The 18,428-nt window shown below is 41.2% G+C and overlaps 1 long non-coding RNA gene across 1 annotated transcript in view; it reads left to right on the top strand.

Annotated features, from left to right (window-relative positions):
• LOC309542828 overlaps nt 1-17,944 on the top strand; it is a 68,172-nt gene extending 50,228 nt beyond the window's left edge. Inside the window, exons 3-4 of the long non-coding RNA XR_014224460.1 lie at nt 16,547-16,670; nt 17,821-17,944. This is a non-coding gene — a long non-coding RNA (uncharacterized lncRNA). The remainder of the gene's footprint in view (nt 1-16,546; nt 16,671-17,820) is intronic.
• Nucleotides 17,945-18,428: the final 484 nt, after the last annotated feature.

Here is an 18,428-nt window from a genome sequence, read left to right on the forward strand (position 1 = left end):
ATAGGAATGTGTGGGGTGAGAAAGATATTATGAAAATGCATCATAAAATGTTTTTAATATTTGCTGCAGAAATTCCAGGCAGCAGACGTCTGCTCTGGTTTTCTTTAGAACAGATTTACAGCAACTTTGAGATACATCCTCCCCAAACTTCAACTTATCAAAAGAAACACAATCATATCTTGTAGGCAACACAAGACCTTGAGTTTGTCTTCAGCTGGTAGATGTTAGACCACTATACCCACACCATGACTACATGCATGTGAAATTGCTTTGAAAATCTTTACTTTTAATTTAACCCAGAGAAAATGTTTTCTTTCTACCAAGTGTTCTATCCCTCTTTCATGGCAAAAGAAGTGAGTTCTGCTTTGATCTACATAATGGATCTGTTGAAGTGTTTTCTGTTCCCCAGATGTGTGTCAGAGCCCTTTCGATAATGTCAAGGTCATTTGACTAGCAGGCTGGCCTTGAGGCATTCATGAGAAACCAAAGAAAAATATGTATCTTTAGAGAAAAGTTACATCGCTAAAAAAAACCCTACCCCACTGATTTGCTGCTGCAAATATGCAAGACGAACTCACTCATTCTGAAAATGCTACACTGCTCCTTGATATATGGCTATTTGGGGCATAACTGGGGATGACCTATAACTTTCAGTTCTCCTGGGAAGCAGACAGTGTCATTGGAGTCTCTGAAAGCCACAGTAGCTTCCTAAGATACTCAGTTCTGGTCCTTGGTTTAATCCATTTAATCTTTTTAATAACTTTACATAAGCTTTCCACACACATGATCACTGTTGCAAATCTATTGTATACCTGCCCTAATGTGCCTGTTTTGAAATGGATGACCCAACCTTTATGATAGGCATGGAGAATCCCTGGCCCTCAACATGTCTTTGTTCTCCAGCTCCTATCAGCTCCTGCTAGCAGAGCCAGTGGTCAAGGATGATGGGAGTTGTAGGCCAACAGTATCTGGGAGACCAAAGGTTCTCCACTCCTGCTGTACAGAATGCTCAATGCATGGTTAAACAATTGAGATATCCACTACGGTGATATTGGACAAAAGACTGTTATTAGATGATCAATCTATGGAAACACGTAATGAAGTTTTTTATTTTTGTGAGGAACAGGGTTGGTGCAATGAGGTGGAAGTGTTGAAATATGGTGTTTGGGAATATTTAAAAGAAGCTTATTGTGAAATTATCAGGGTATAAGAAGGTCCTAGTGTGTAGAAGTTCTCATGTGGATCCCTATAATTTTTAAAGACTAAGGGTATGACCACCTATGTGATATGTGGACAATCTAAAACTAACTGCAGGGCTTATGTGGAAGCAGGGAGTAACAGAAAGTGATGGGGAGAACTTGAAGAGACATATATCCAAATATGGATTTGTAGAAGGAGGAGGTCCTAGTTTTTCTGGTATGGGAGAGGGGGGGTGGAAATCTTAAACTTGTCTCAGACACTTTCAGACATGGGGAGAACTCTTTCTTGTGTTTCAAATGAAAGCAGGCACTGATTGCCGGTAGTTATGCTTGATGTTTGATGGATGAGCATTTCCTGGTTTCTCTACAACCAGTAACATTTGGCTATCTTATTTTTGCATTCAAAGAACCCTAAGAATGTTCACCATATCATTTTTGTTTTTACATTGATAGGTCAGATGTTTGTATTCCTTGCATTTCATTCCCCTCTGATCTTACTGCTACCATCTCCCCCCCCCCGCCCCCGTGTTTATATATCTGCCAACTTAGGATGGCAATGTATACATCTGGTGAAGTAGATTATGACCCATGAAAGCTTCTGCCATAATTAATTTGTTAGTCTTTAAGATGTCACAAGACTCTCCACTGTTTACACTAGCTACAACTAGTCTTCCAGGGATAATTAAAGACACTGGATTTTGGATGTGACACATATTCAAGCAGCCCAGACTCGATGCACCTCAGCAATAGTATCCTTTTCTATATTTCATCATGTTACATAAGATCATTGGTGGGATCCCAATAGTTGTGGCTGTAAGCTAGAGAGAGAAGTATATTTGGAAACTTGCCAACGGCTTGAAACTCTATCCTCTTGGGAACATAACTGAGTAGAGCCTGAGAGTCTGGGAAACTGGTAGAAGGTGAGGACATTCTGTTTCAATAGCCTATGAGATACCCCAAGGCACTTGGGCTCTCAAAATTACTACAGAAGCAACATCATAATTCTTAGTGTAACTGACTAGAACAAGCTTCTAATACATGTTCTGTAGGCTTTTGCACATACAAAAGCTAACAGCTCAGACTTCTGAATCTTTGCTCCGCAGCAGAGATGGAGAGGATCCAACTCCCATCAGCTCCAACCAGCATGGCTAATTGCCAGGGGTGATGGGAGTTGCAATCCAATGACATTGAGAGCCAAAGGCTTCAAAAGCCTGCTCTGCAGATTCCCATCTCCTCTAAATCCCCAAACCCAGTTTGCTACTTGGTTCTTTGTGCAAAGCTCTCCTGACTGCTGACAACTGGTGTCACACACTAGGAATACTTACCGGTACTTCCTTTTGACCCTTGACTTACACCCTGAATCCTGCCTCCAACTAGCTCAGGTTGTTAACTTTCATCCTACTTCTGATCCCTCAGAGCCTACCTTGTCCTTTAAGCAAGATTTGTGTGGAAGACAGATAATTCAATGCTTAGCTTTCTAATAGGGTTCGAGGCTGAATATTTGTTACATTCTGAAGCTGTTTAATTGTTGAATTTACATGGAAAAGAGTATTTGCCTGTTTGAGTTTTCGGAGCTGTGAACAGCTGGAAATTCTAATACAGTATATAAATAAAACAATGCCTTTATTTAAATTACAGTAAGGCTAAGATACGTGAACTAAAGGAAATAAGAAGTCCAACAGTACGACAAGGGTGTGAAGCTTCTTTAATGCAAAATATCCTGAACTTGAAGTACAATTGCTCTCTGAAAGGTCTTACAATATTACTTTATCCAGCTGGGTCCCTGTTTGCAAGCACATAGCATTAAAGGTGAGGCTGGGAACTGGCGGTGTCAGGTTTCATAGAGAAAACTGGTTTATCTTTTACTAACAGTCTTTAGCAATGTGCTGTGACCTGCCCTTGGAGTGGTGGTTTAACAACCTTTGCCCGAACACACTGTGCCTCTTCTTATATCTTTAATAGTTCACTTGATGGACTATGAAGAACTGCTAGATGACAGTTCTATTTCATTTTTGTCACCACATGGCTCTCCGTTTTTCTCTGAGTCTTTTTCTCAAGGGCACAGTTCTATAAGTCAATGTGGCAATATTCAAGATGGGTATTGCTCTTTCTGCTACTGTATTTTTGAGGCAGTATGTGGAAGTCGGGGACTTGCCAAGATTACAGGCCTTCTGGAGAAAAAATGAAACAGTTTCTGAACTCCAACACATTTCCACTGAAGAAAAATATTTTTAAAAGAGTCTACATTTTTTGTTGGGAAAATTCTTAAAAGCATTTTTAAGAATTCACTGATGGTGGTGGATAGCACAATCTAACTGTTATTATATGGCACTAAGGTGCAACTGACATATATCATAAAACTGTTTATACATTATTAATCTTTAATGGTAATATTTATTTGCAATAAAAAAATAGTCTTACGACAAACCATAGCTTTGATCCTGTTGCAGACCCCGCTTCTGACACTTCTATTTTGGTAAGACAGAGCAGCTCAATGGTAGAATACAAACTTTGCATGCCAAAGGTCTCAGAATCAGTCCCTGACATCTCAAAGTACAGCTGGGAAAGGATAAAAAAAACAGGCTTCCAGGTGGAAAAATCGAAACTAGAGACAGAACTGTTAGAACCAAAGACTAAGTTATTATCAAGAATGTATAACTTGCTGCTTAAATGGAACACTCAGGATGAGACAGTTAAATCAGCCATGATAAAATGGGCACAAGACATTGGGTACAACATCATGTTTGAAGACTGGGAAAGGTTATGGACCACTGGTATGAAGTTTACGGCATGTAATGCCTTGAAAGAAAACATTATGAAAATGATATACAGGTGGTACATGACCCCAGTCAAGCTGGCAAAAATATATCACTTGACTGACAATAGATGTTGGAAATGTAAGGAGGCTGAAGGGACATTCTTTCACCTATGGTGGACCTGCCCTAAAGTGAAGGCCTTCTGGGAAATGATATATAATGAGTTAAAAAAGGTGTTTAAGTACACCTTCCCTAAGAAACCAGAGGCCTTCCTCTTGGGCATTGTCGGCCAAAAGGTGTTAAAGAAGGATAGAACGTTTTTTATGTACGCAACTACAGCAGCAAGGATTCTCATCGCAAAACACTGGAAGACTCAAGATTTGCCCACACTGGAAGAGTGGCAAACGCAGCTGATGGACTATATGGAATTGGCCGAGATGACTGCCAGGGTCCGAGATTTGGGAGAAGAAGCAATGGAGGAGGACTGGAAAAAATTTAAGGACTATTTGCAAAAGCTTTACAAATTATATGAATTATAAGAACTCGCACGATTTGGAAAGATTAGCTCCAGCAATGAGAGTGGAGGACATATGAAATTAAATAATAATTAATGAAATGACCAATTTTTAAATGTTTAAAATGATATTATATTTGTTTTTTAGAGTAAATTGACAATAAGTAATTTAAACTAAAACGTAAGTTTTTGAAAGTATAAAAGAAACGCATGAAACAAGGTTATAATTTGCTGATATTTTTATTGTTAAGAATGCACTGTGAGGGAGATGTGGGGAAGTCCGATAGAAAACTGAAATAAGCTTTGAAATTATCTATATTTTCTTTCTTTCTTTTCTTTGTTGTTGATGTCTTTTTGTATAATTGAATGTATATCTTCATCTGGAAAAAAGCAATAAAAATATTAAAAAAAAACAAAGTACAGCTGGGAAAGACTTCCATCTGAAAGAGCTGCTGCCAGTCAGTGTGTAGACATTACCGAGCTAGATGGATGAGTTGCCTGATCTGCACATGATACAAATAAGAGCATTTGCCAGAGAGAGTAGCCAAATTCTTCTCACTGGTCTTAAAAATAATACTTTGAGAACTAAGCACTTGATTTATTTCTGGCAGAAACAAAATTTGATTCTCCTATCATATGAGCTTCAAAGCTTTAAAGGCAAATAGCAAATGCTCAGATGTTTCATGAAGAGAGAGAGGGAAAAAAACAAAGGAAGGAAATAATTTGCAACAGCACTTGGGCTATATTACAAAAAAGACACCTAAAAATATCTATGTGAATATGGAAGATGCTTTGCAGTTTAAGAACTAGTTAAATTTCAAAAAATTCGTACATCCAACAATTACTCAGATTGGTCAGGTTTCATATGACAGTGCCCTTGAAATTTTAAGGATAACAAAACCCACCAGATTGAGGGCCCTTCTCACATTACTGGGGTGAAGTGGATTCCCCATTGCTTTATTCTTCACTTCTCCAAAAAAGGCTGTTTATGTTATGGGGAGAGGAGCTCTTTCAGATAACTGGGTCCTAAGCTGTTTAGTTCTCTATATGCCAAAACCTGGCAGCCCAGTGACAAATAGGCAGCCAGCACAGGCCTTTGAGAACAGGTGTTATATGGTGTCCTGCAGAAATTGCCCACCAGCATTCAGGCTGTTGCATTCTGTACCATCCTCTAGGCTGTCTTCAAGGGCAGCCCCATGGAAAGCAAGTAGCAGTAATCCAGCACAGCACTTTCTAATCTAAATTATTAAACACCACAACAATTGTTGGCACTTGGGTCTCTAAGACTGCCACCCTTTGCACACTTATCCACCCTGAGGTGCACAGTGGGACTAAACAGTAAACATGTGCAGGATTGTCCTTGCACATTCCTTTGCAGATGTGATTATTGTCAGATCCCCTGTTTTAAAGGCATTTCTTCTTTAGCCTGCCTTAGACACTAAGCTTTTTAATGTTCATTCCCTGATGAGAACTATCAGTTTGAATCTAGCTTTTTATCTGCTCTGCATCTGAAATACAAGGAGGCAGGAATCTGCTCTTATTTGTATGCTCCCATTATAATACAGCTCCTGCTTTTGTAAAATGGGAATTATCGGCAGGTTGAGACTACTCTGTCTCGGTTATGCCTAATGTCAAGATAAAATGCAGAAATTGTTAGGAGTTTATATGTCAGGAGTGTTTTCTTGTTTTTTTGTTTTTGTTTTAGCAGTGAAAAATAAAAATGGCTCAAAACCATATGAATCCTCAAATACCAGCTCAGTTTTGGCTTCTAATCCTGAGGCTTCAGAAGTGATCTGGGATTTCAGGTTGTATGTTTGTGAGGGGGGAAATGAATAAGAAGCACTTGAACGTGTAGTTCAAAAGGAGCACTGCAGGCAATGAAAGGAAGCACAGAGACGCTTCTGGCTTATTCCCAATTACCCCAATTGATGCATGGAGCAGAGAGCCATGGCTTGACGAGAAGCTCTGGCACGACGCTTGTAGAGAAATTTGGAGGGAGGGAGAGCACAAAAGAGCATCACATTTGTGGAGGACAATTTGTCAATATTAACTTATCTCCATATACATTTGATTATTTCCCCCTGAACGGTTTTTCTCTGTTTATTTATTTGCAAGCAGTTAAAGGCCAGTGGGGCAGGGTGGAGTCAATGGGATGGTAGATAGGGCACCAGAGCTTCCCTTTGTGGCACTTTATTCCCTTTATTCCACTTCCACAGAATACCAGCTGCTGGTGAGGAGAACACTGTTGAGCTCAGGCCCTGCTTCTGGGCTTCACTTGGGGTTTCCAGTTGGCCGCTGTGAGAAAAGGACCCTGGAGTAGATGGGACTTTGGTCTGATATAACTGTGCTGTTTTTTTACATTCTTATGCACATAGCATGCCATCCCTCACCATTCTTCTGCCAACCCATTCAGTATCACCCTTTGCCAAATTCTGCCCCCCGAAATTTGGGAAACAGCATAGCCCTCATGGGCATGCCAGTGGTGGGCAAAAATGGACAGAACAATGAATGTGACACACATATATTCTGCACACAGGTGTCATAGGCTAGAAGTCAGCTTCACCTCCTGAATAGCCACCCTGAAGGGGGAGAAGGCAGAGTGACTTCACCTGCAGCTGAAGGCTTTCAAGGACACAGAGGAGAAGGTGCTAGTGAGAACTAGCTGGCTGTAGCCTTCTTCAGCAGAGCTTTCAGCAGCAGTCAGATGCTGGCTACAGCGCTTGGATTTCCTGGCTCTACCTTGCTGCTTGTCTTGACCCCTGACCCTATGATCATTAGATTCCCTGACCCCTGGACTGTTTAACCACATGGATTGCTATTTGCCTGGCCCTAGGACTTTGGATGCTGACTCTGCCTCTTAGAAAGTACACCTCAGAGACTCTTCTGGTTGCCTGGCTTCCCACTCTATTGAGCTCTGCACATCGTTGCTCAGCAACGAGACTACTACAATAGATGCACACAAACACACCTCAGCATCCTTCATCCAGGCAAGCAAGAGACACCAGGGCACATTCCAGCCCTGGACCAAAGATCCAAGGACACATTCCAGCCATGCAAAATCCAGCAACGAGGAGTAGACACAGAGCAGGTCTGGGAGGCAATATGGCCTGAAGACAGTCCTGAAGGGTGGCTAGAGAGGCCTGAAGGACCACATTTGGCCCCAGGTCCTGTGATTACCCACCCTTCACCTAGGGCAGTGGTGAGACTCCTTTGGTTTTCGAGTTGTTACTGCACTAGAACTCCAATCATCCTTGCCCATTGACAATGCCTGCTGGTTAGAGTTGTATTTCAGCAACATCTGGAGTGCCATAGGTTCCCCCCCTCCCCCAATCAAGACCATAAAGGAATTCCAGTCTTGTGAGCAACTGCACTGAAGCATCAGCTCATAGGATACGGTATAATGGACCCAACTCCTAAGCTCTGCTCTTGCCACATTGGCAGAACCATGTGATTATCTGGTATGTAGCTGTGCCACACATGCTGTCAGTGGCTTTGGAAGAGGTAAAAGTTTAGGGGAACTACCCTACTCATTGCTTTTTATGTACTTAAAAAAAAACCAACTAATTTGCAATTCAACTCTATCCAAAAGTCCATCTAAAGACACCTTTTGCAGCAAAATGGATCAGAACAATACTCACAGAATCATATATTTGGAAGGGACCCTGGAAGTCATACAGTACAACCCTTTTAGACTTTATGTGTTAGACTTTACTGATTGTGACCTTGACCTAGAATTTTATTTGCAGTCATCATTTGATTCTTTAGGTTCACCATCACAACTGTGTTTTTAATTTAGAAACCATTTCTTAAGGATTCTCACTGATTGCCATGTAAGTTTGCCAAACTGTCTAGTAATCTACTTTGTACTGTGGCTGTATAGATGAAAAAGATTCCTCATGTCGCTATGATAAACTAATTGTGGATTGAGAGCTGTATTATGGTTTGGATGTAGTTGAACATTCTCAGACTTCTGAAAACTTTTGCTTACAGATTATTTGCTTTTCCAGCTTTAAATATCAGGTTGTATGAGATAACTTTATATCACAGGTCATTCTGTACCACCAGGTGAGCTATGCAACTCCGTATTTTATTCCTCAGAACTTAACATAACAATATTAAAATGGAGCCCTGGGGTGTATGATTGAAGATAAATAGCTTAAAATGTTGTATGGAAGGTAGTGAGCCAGACTGAATTATGTGGGATGGGAGGGGCCTCCTTCATAGAAGGTGAAGCAAAGAGAGAGATAAGTGCCCGTGATAGTAGTTTTAAAGTGTGGAGCAATATATACAAATGAAACTGTTTATTCTCTGGTTTCTTCTATGGTTTTCTATTATTTAGTACCCAAAATATGTTAGCATCTGAATCCAAATAAGAACATTTAAGAGAGCCAGTTGAATCAGGCCAAAGACCTATCTTGGTCAGCATCCTGTTCTCACAGTGGCCACTCAGATGCCTATAGGAAGCTTGAACAGCACTTGTCATTTCCTGGAGCTGATATTCAGAGGCTTCATACTTCCGACAGTTGAGGTAGACGTTTCAAGAGCTACTGAGATATATATTGGCATCTTCATATTTTCTGAAGCCCGGCAGATCTGAGCCAAAATAGGCACTTTCCAAATTGGTCCAAGTCAAATTGAGTCATTTTCTGAGATACTGAATCAGGCCCTGGTTGAAAGACACCACTACAGGGCCACAGGTTCCCCATGACTGCCACAAGGGATGCAAAAATAGAATCTGAGGACTATGTTTCTGAAACCATTAGGAGCAACAACAACAATGAAACCTTTCTTTAAATATGTCAGAAGCAGGAAACTGGCAAGGGAGATTGTTGGACTGTTGGATGAATAGGGAGCAAAAGATGTGCTAAATAAAGGTAAGGAGACTGCAAGAAAGCTGAATGAATTATTTGGCCCTGTCTTCGCTGCAGAAGATGTGGGGCAAATAGTTATAACTTTCTCAGGAAGTGAGAATGAAAGGTTTAGTGCTATAATAAGTATACAGTAGTACCTTGGTTCTTGAACTTAATCCGTTCAACCCCTGAAACCATTTGAAAGCCAAGGCACTGTTTCTGATTGGCTGCAGGAGAGTCCTGCACTCAATCAGAAGCCGTGTCAGACATTCGGCTTCCAAAAAACGTTCACAAACTGGAACACTTATTTCCGGGTTTGCGGCATTTGGGAGCCGCCTTGTTCAGCAGCTAAGCCCTTTGAGAACCAAGTTACCACTGTATTCTAGTGTACTACTTTACATGCATGCATGGGAAGAGTCTGTAATTTAGTCTCTTTGCTGGCAAAAGTCCTGGGTTCAACCCTCAGCATCTCAGAGCCAGTGGATCAGAGCCAAATCTGATAAGTTGTAAGCTGTCTTGAGGCCCTGTTGAAATCAAAGGCAGGCTATACATAGAAACGATAATAATGATGAGAAGACTTTTCAAAATATATATTAAAAAGTAAAATAAAATTGATATAAAAATTCACATTAACCAATATAAGCAAGAATTCATTTATACTAATCTCAAGAGCAAGTTTTCAGCTATTTTCAGCAGAGGTACATTGCCATGAAAAGCTATAGAAGTTTATTAGTTAGTGGTTGCAAAACGCCCAATCCCCTGACCTTAAAACATTGCAACACAATTCATTTGATGCTTTATTTTAACGAGTTCATAACTAATGGGTTGATAGAACAGAATATTCAAATTTGCATATTGGCTTGTTTTATGTATAACAAAACTGTACCTGAGAAAGCATGGCATGTCATATGTGCAGTGCATCTCTGCAGAGGGAGTTTCTTGAGGGAGGGCAAGAGAGTATTAGCATAATATGTATTTCCAGTGTACTTAGCTGACGGGGTAAATTTACAGCTAAAGTGTGTGGACTATAGCTCACAATCACTTGGTTCCACAGTGTTTTACATAACCCCTCAGGTGTCTGAGAACTACACTCCCTCAGTCAATCACTCTTCATAATATATCGGGCACTACCCGACCTGATGGGGAGGAAGCAAAATTGAGCATGTAAAGTACAAAAATACATATTCATAATAGAAAATCCAACATGTTATTTCAGTTTGTTGATGTCTGTAAGGACGTGGTGGGTGAAAGATGGATAGGCCAAGTTAACTGATGTTCTTGTAGATTCACCATGATGTGTATGATAAAAGAGACCCATTAAATAGTATATCTTATTTATGGAGCAGCAGAAGCAGCCCCTATGGATTGTCAAATACCCTATGAAATATCACCAGGCATGATAATGCGTTCTTGCTAATAGTCCCATTGTTTATCAGACCTCAGCAGCAAGACAGTTACTGAGAAGGTATTTTGAGGGTTTCCCCCCCTTCTTCATTATTTCTATATATAACCCACCAAAACAGTTGCAGAGAGTATTGGAAGGGGCTGGCTGGAAGAAGAGGGAACAGAAACCCACAGACTGAGTTAAAGTCCCCATAGCATACCAAGGTGATCCATATATGTATCCGGTAAGGGAATGTGAGACATGTTCCCAAAGGAACTTCCCTTCCATCTTTTTTCAGAGCTCTCTAAGCAGGCTGGATGGTCTTACAGTGCTTTAAGTGAGTTAGTGTGCAAAATATGGTCTGAAGCTCAACATAAAAAAAATGAAGATCATGGCCACTGGTCCCATCACCTCCTGGCAAATAGAAGGGGAAGAAATGGAGGCAGTGAGAGATTTTACTTTCTTGGGCTCCATGGTCTCTGCAGATGGTGACAGCAGCCACGAAATTAAAAGACGCCTGCTTCTTGGGAGAAAATCGATGACAAACCTAGACAGCATCTTAAAAAGTACGCCACAAATAAGCGTGCCAACCAAATCTTATATTGAAGCCTTCTAAATCTAGAAGGAGGAGACTGCTAGAGGAGACTCTTGAGAGTCCCATGGACTGCAAGAAGATCAAACCTCTCCATTCTGAAGGAAATCAGCCCTGAGTGCTCACTGGAAGGACAGATCCTGAAGCTGAGGCTCCAATACTTTGGCCACCTCATGAAAAGACCCTGATGTTGGGAAAGATGGAGGGCACAAGGAGAAGGGGACGACAGAGGACAAGATGGTTGGACAGTATTCTCGAAGCTACAAACATGAGTCTGACCAAACTGCGGGAGGCAGTGCCTGGCATGCTCTGGTCCATGGGGTCACGAAGAGTCGGACACGACTAAATGACTAAACAACAACAACAGTGTTTAGAGCATTGGATGGAGACCAGAAGACTCAGGTTTAAGATCCCTACTGAGCCATGGCACATCACAAGGTGACACTGGGACAGTCTATCAGCCTAACCTGCCACACAGGACTGCTGTGAGCATACAATTGGTATGCTGCTTTGAGCTCCACATTTCAACTAGAACATGTCCCAGGTCTGCCTTCAGCATCACTTGGAATCCTTTGGGCTGCGTTACTCTCTGAAGACAGACCATCCTAAAGGTCCACTGAGACTCCCCTCAGTCTGGCTGCTGCAATGTGGTCCATGCTGTGTTAATGACATAACTAAGGTGCCATCTCATGCAACTCTGTGACTCTGCATAATGAGATGTGACGGATTTTCGAATCAGAAGATAATTTCAGTGATCTCCGTTCCGGCATAGGGACTATATATCCATCTGTGATAATGGAGTGTTTTCAGTATCGATATGGAGCCCTGCAGTATACACACTGGCAGAGAAGCAATCACACATTATGTTTCTCTGGAAGTTTAGGCACAGATATCACTCTCAATAGTGGTGTGTTGACTGACAAAAAGCAACATATGAATTGCCCCCCACAGAGCACTTAAAGTAAAAACTGAGATTTTATGGGCATGGGGCATTGCCTTTACCCCTTGGTTCTGATTAATAAACTAGGCCCAAATCTCTGTGCAAAGTCAGGCTAGAAGTTACACTCTCTCACCTTTTCCTTTTGTTGAAAACATCTTGCACTGGAATAAATTCTTTTTGCATATTGCGTTCTGTGAGCATAATGCTTCACTTTCCAAATCTGGCTGCTCTTTGGCAAATTCCTTTGTTCACTGGGACTACTGTTTAATTTAATGTCCCCAAATGTGACATTTATCCACCTAGATTTTGTTTTCCAGGATTTTGTTAGAGATGGGCTGAAACCGTGTGACATAGTTCATTAACCTATTGGACCCTCTCCCCAGGTTTTCATCGACACCAATTTTACGTGCCATGTGTGTCAGAGACAGATTGGGAGCTACACTCTCCCCAGTTGAGATGCCTGCCCATATCTGGAATCATGGCATGCAAGTACAGCAGACGTGTGACCAGATTTAAAATAGTAGTGTTATTCCACCTTATTAGAAGTGGGCAAGCATTAGAAGACTCCTGCTTTCCCATGTAGTCCATCATCCTCTTTTACAGATGCCTCTAGGAAGCCTACAAATAGGCTATGAAAACAATAGCCCCATGACCCCTAGGCCTCTGTGGTGATGGCATGTAGCTAACATCCATTGATAGCCCCACACTCTGTGGATTTGTTTAATCCACTTGTAGAGCTGTCCGGCCATCATCACATCTTACGAGAATGGATTTTGGGGATTCATTTTGTTTTGTGTGGAAGAAGGCCTTGCCTTTCTTTGCCCAGAATCTACAGTGGTGCCTCGGGTTACAGACGCTTCAGGTTACAGATGCTTCAGGTTACAGAATCTGCTAACCCAGAAATAGTACCTTGGGTTAAGAACTTTGCTTCAGGATGAGAATAGAAATTGTGCAGCAGCGGCGTGGCGGCAGTGGGAGGCCCCATTAGCTAAAGTGGTACCTCAGGTTAAGAACAGTTTCAGATTAAGAACGGACCTCCAGAACGAATTAAGTTCTTAACCTGAGGTACCACTATACTGCCAATCAATTGCACTGTTGGCCAAACCATATGCTACATTAAATATGTAGCATGCAGCTATATCAGCTTGTTTGTTTAAAAGAAAGATACCAAAAATGTGGGATTATATTCAAGAATGCAACGTGAAGGGAGTGGAAGCTGCACCTTTCCCTACCGTTCTGTGACCCTGACAAAAACTGTTCCCATGTGGTTTAGCCTTTTCTTGTCAACAAGTTGCTTCAGCCCCTTAATCATCTTTGCCTTGCCAAGTCCTTTACAATTCTTTAATGTGCCTTCAGAGCTTGAGATTCCAGTGGCATAGATACAAACTGAATCCGAGAGACAGTGATTTGTTCACCTTCACTAACTAGAATTTGGACCCATTTTATTATTTATTTTTATCAATTATATTTTTTTGCTTGCCCCTCAGCCAAAGTTCTCAGGGTGATATACAGTACAAAGAAAACAATAAAATCATAAAATTTCAGTTGCGAAGTAGCATCAATGCAGGCATCGGAGTTATTCAGCTGTACTGCACTGACTCAAAAGTAGGGGTATGGAGTCAACCTTGCGACCTTTTATTTATGTATGCCAAAATGCAAAACTTCAAATCTATGAGTTGCCATCTTTTAGAATTAGACAGAGAATTCCCTGTGTAACTTTATGGCATCCCAATAGCAGTCATCTCATATTTTTCTCCATTCAGAATCTTCTAACGTATCTGCGCTTCCACTATTTCAGATTATATTGAATGCTGCTCTGAATGAAGCTTTTGAGAACTTGAAGGGGAGCAGGCTGTCTTTTGTGTCTGAAATGGAGCTGAAAAAATCCACGAGAAAACATCCTATTGTACACACAAAGTCTCTCAGGAGAAACACAACACTAAAAAAAGAGACATTCATGCTGCAAATTTTTCTGTTGAAATTTACGTGCCTGTCAGTCTCTCCATTGAAAGGGTTTCCGTTTTTGGCCTAATGCCGGGAGTTTGATATCCAAGGCTTTGGTGGCAAAGTGATTTGTTTCCTTTTGCTCGGGCCTTTTTGGTGGATGAATTATATTTCAGTTAGCCGCTGTATCCATAGTTACAGTATTTCCCCCCTTTGACGCAGCAACCCTGCCAGGTGAAGTTTCTTCACTTCTCAGCCAACAGGGTTGCCTTAACTCTTTGGTTAAAGCTAATTGCTTTTGATACAGCAGCTCTTTTCCTCTCCCCATAGCATCCCTGGCCTTCCCAAAATCTGCATGATGCCAAGAAAGCCGTTCTGTAACCCCAGGGGAGAAATAAATATATGCATCTATAAAGTGGGACCAATCAACAAAGCAAACTTTAATTTGAATGGAAGAACCAGACCCAGGAAAGGTGTTGCAGAAGTTTAGCATCATGCTGCTTATTAAGAAAAACCATAGAGGGGCTGTGCTGGTAACTGTATTGAGCGATGCAGTTCGCAACCTCCAGCATCCTGGGAAGACACTGTATTTAAACAAGGGATCTCTTTCTGCTCGGATTTGCTTATTAAGGGCATGGCCTTTAATTCTTCCTCTCCTTCCCCCACCCCCAGTGCTAATTGATTCTCATAGCATTTGAAAGAATCCATGATTAGCAGTCCTCAGGCTAACCAGTAGCATATTGAGTAGCATGCTAGCAAGCCTAGGTTGGGAATTGAGTCAGAATGGTCGGAGCAATGCCAGCTCCAAAGGCTAAATTGGTTACAGAGCTTGGGGAACGAGGAAATGGGAGGGAGAGGGATTTGCCAACTCACTGCCTGGGCTCTTAGCACCATCTGTTGTTGGCAACAAATCTGAGAGAACTCCTCATTTATCCCCCTCCATCAGCCTATGGGCCACAAGAGTGAGTGAATGGAGGTGCATTAGAAAAGTGGGAGTTAATTGGCATACATTGCCATCATATGTACATTGAAGCCTATCAAATTTTGTTAAGTACTAATGGATCCTCAATTAGGAATCTTTCTTATTAACCCAAGAGGAAATGGTGGTGCCTGCTTTTCTGTTCTTCCTGCTCCCCTGCCCGTTTGAAAGTTAAGGGGATATCTTAGGTATCCAAGGCCCTTTGATTTTACTAATATTATCATGATTCAGTACAGATGTGAAAAAGCATTTGTCATCCCATTTCAAAGCATACACTGGGTTTTGTCCAGAATCATGGGAGGTTGGGGATGTGGGAAGACTCAGTAATAGTTCTTCAACAGTTTGTTTGTTTATTTTATTTTTTCATTTTTATATCCTGCTTTTTCATGAAAGTTACTGAATGCACTTAGGTCTAAAATCCCCAAAGAGAAATACTAAAAATATCATCTTAAGACACTTTGCTTCATTTTAAGAGCAGGCTTCATGGATAGATCATGGAGTTCCAGTAAAAAAATAAGGGTAGTTCTGACAAATCTGAAGCCTGAATAGGGATGGATGAAGGCAGTGCTTTCCTTTCTGCCCTGTATTCATTGAATGTAGCACTGTTTCTGTCCCACTGCAGTTCGCCTTCCACCAAAAATCACGTTATTTTGCTGTACCCTGTGGCAAAATTACATGAGTAATTAATTCCACAAATCCTGTAAACGGTGTTTTTCCACCCCCATTCATTTCACTGCAAGGGAAATGCAATGCCGATGGAGGCGGGTGGGGGCAACGTAACAGACTATGTATCATTCGCAGAATGAAAGCAACAGCAGCTGCAAGTATCAATTGTGTTTGCTGGATTGCTTTCCATTCAGGGCATGGTACAAATGAGCGAACACTAGCAATTTCTGATCCTGTTTCAGTTTTTGTTGCAATTCTCCAGCATCCCTAGGCATGTCCACCCATTTATTACAGCATATATTATATATCTAAGGTGCATTCTGTAGCTGTGCTATAGGTATTGTGATATAAGCTGGCATCTTGCTGTGTGTTCTCAATTGATGAACAATTTCCTCCTCAGCGTTTTGTTCAGTATGTTTCTTCTGTGTATGCGGCTGAGGCAGGTCACTGATCCAATTGGCATCTTCAGCCTCCTTGGAGAATTAACAATGTTCCCCCCCCCCCTCATACAATGGGTCTTGTAATATATATATATATATATATATATATATATATATATATATATATATATGAGACACTCAGAAATGGGTTGTATGGATCAGAGGAGAAGTGTGGGGGGAAGGAGGGGGAGCGGTAGGAATGCAACCTCTTTAATATTAAATGATGCGAATTAATATTTAATGGAGTAAAAGACACATCTTGGTTTGTGTTACTGCTTACAGGAAAATGGGCTGTGTTAATCTGTGCCGAATTGTCCAGAGGATAGTCGAAGTGGTGGAAAGAACAAAGCTGAGAAATGTTGCAGCTCAAGCCTGGCATACACTGTAGAGCCCCTTGCCACATCCGGTAGGACAAAATATAGAGTTTCTTCGGAGCTAGAAACACTCTGAGGTTCCGGGCGGGCAGGTGGTGGAATCGGAATCAGGACTTCTGGATTTTGCAGAAGGGCAGGATAATATACGCTCGCCTTTATGGAAAAAAAAAGGCAGCTGGGCTACTTGACAGAAAATGCCTACAATGAAATGTTTACGTAAGCTCAGGATGTTTTGTGGTGCGTGATTCATTTCAGCAAAAGGCCCTGTGTAGCCGTACCGAATCCAACAGTACGGGGTTAAGGGGAGACCAGAGTTAAGAAGCAGGAAATATTACGGTAGCATGAAGGTGTTAATGTAATCCAATCAGACATGAAGACATTCTGAACAGAGACAATCTCAAATACCCCCTACACTTAGCTCTCCTCTGCCTCCCTGTTACAAGACATATGGTCCTCTGACAGAGTCTCAGAGCAGCAGGTTAGTTTACATACCATATGTATGCAATTGGTCGGCTCGGCAGGGTTGCGTTAAGGTTACTGCATCTGCCCTAACTCAGAATTTCCTTGTACTTGTAGGTTTTGCATCAGGCAGTTATGTTATTTTAGCAGCGATTCTGTTGGATTTCAGTTTTGAAAATCAACACTGGGGTTTCCTTTATTTTCTTTTGATTAATTTTGACTTTGTAATGGTGCCTCCAGAGAGGTAAGAGTCCAGACACATGGTACAGAAACTATTGTCAGAAACTCTAGATTCATAGTAATATTTATCTGAGGGGCACAGGGGGAACCAGCCCTGACTGAACTCAATGTACAAGATTGCCTTTAATGCATCAGTGTTGCAGAGAGCTGATTAGTGTTTTCTCAAATGCAGATTGCTAATACAAGTTACTAAAAGCAACACATACACCCCCCAGCATTTATCATTTAGGATTTATAATTACATTTTCAGAAGTAGTAAATGTTCTTCCAGCTCTTATGACTAAAGCAGTCTTCCCCAACCAGGTGCCTTTGAGATGTTTTGGACTACAACTCCCAGGGATGACTATTGGGGAAGGCTGCACTAGACCATGTAGCTATTTTTGTGGCATACTCTTGTTTTTATACACTGTTGCACATCTAAACTTAAATGGTAACTATTGTTGAATTAACATTCATTGTTGAATTAACAACTCATTTGCTTAGGACCCTTAGAAAAAGAAGCACAAAAGTGACTGGAAATCCTCAAAATAACGTTTGGCCCAAATTCAGAAAAGTACTTCTGTTCTCCAGTTCCCTTTTAAGTACTATACCTCTTGTTAGATGACTGGCATCCGGGCTCACATGGTGAGTAGTTTATTAATCGCCTATCAAATGCTACTTGACTGGTCATTTGAATCTACCCCTTATGTGATTTAAATGGATGCAGATGTGACGGCTGCAAATATATTTGCATTTCCAGATGACTATAGGTACATTCTATATGCATGCTAATCTTTGCCCAGATGCTGGCTATTATTATATGACATCATGAACAACATTGAGGATACATCCAAATATCACTTTTTAGGCATTTACAGGAGAGTTCATCAAGTCAATCTGATTTTTTTTAAAAAAATTCACACAGCATCAACATTTGCTGTTCATGCTCTCTCCCCCCCCCCCTTGTTTTTTTAAGGCTCAGGAAAGGTCTGCTGCAATAATGCACATTGCAGCAGTGAAGTGTATAGCTCCACAAAATATTGATCTATCTAGTGGGAGAATCAGTTTAAATTTAAAAAGGGTAAGGCTAGCCTTTAAGAAACTAGCTCAGT

Source organism: Podarcis vaucheri (genome assembly GCF_965113315.1).
Source record: "Podarcis vaucheri genome assembly, chromosome: 1".
In the NCBI taxonomy this organism is placed as follows: domain Eukaryota; kingdom Metazoa; phylum Chordata; class Lepidosauria; order Squamata; family Lacertidae; genus Podarcis; species Podarcis vaucheri.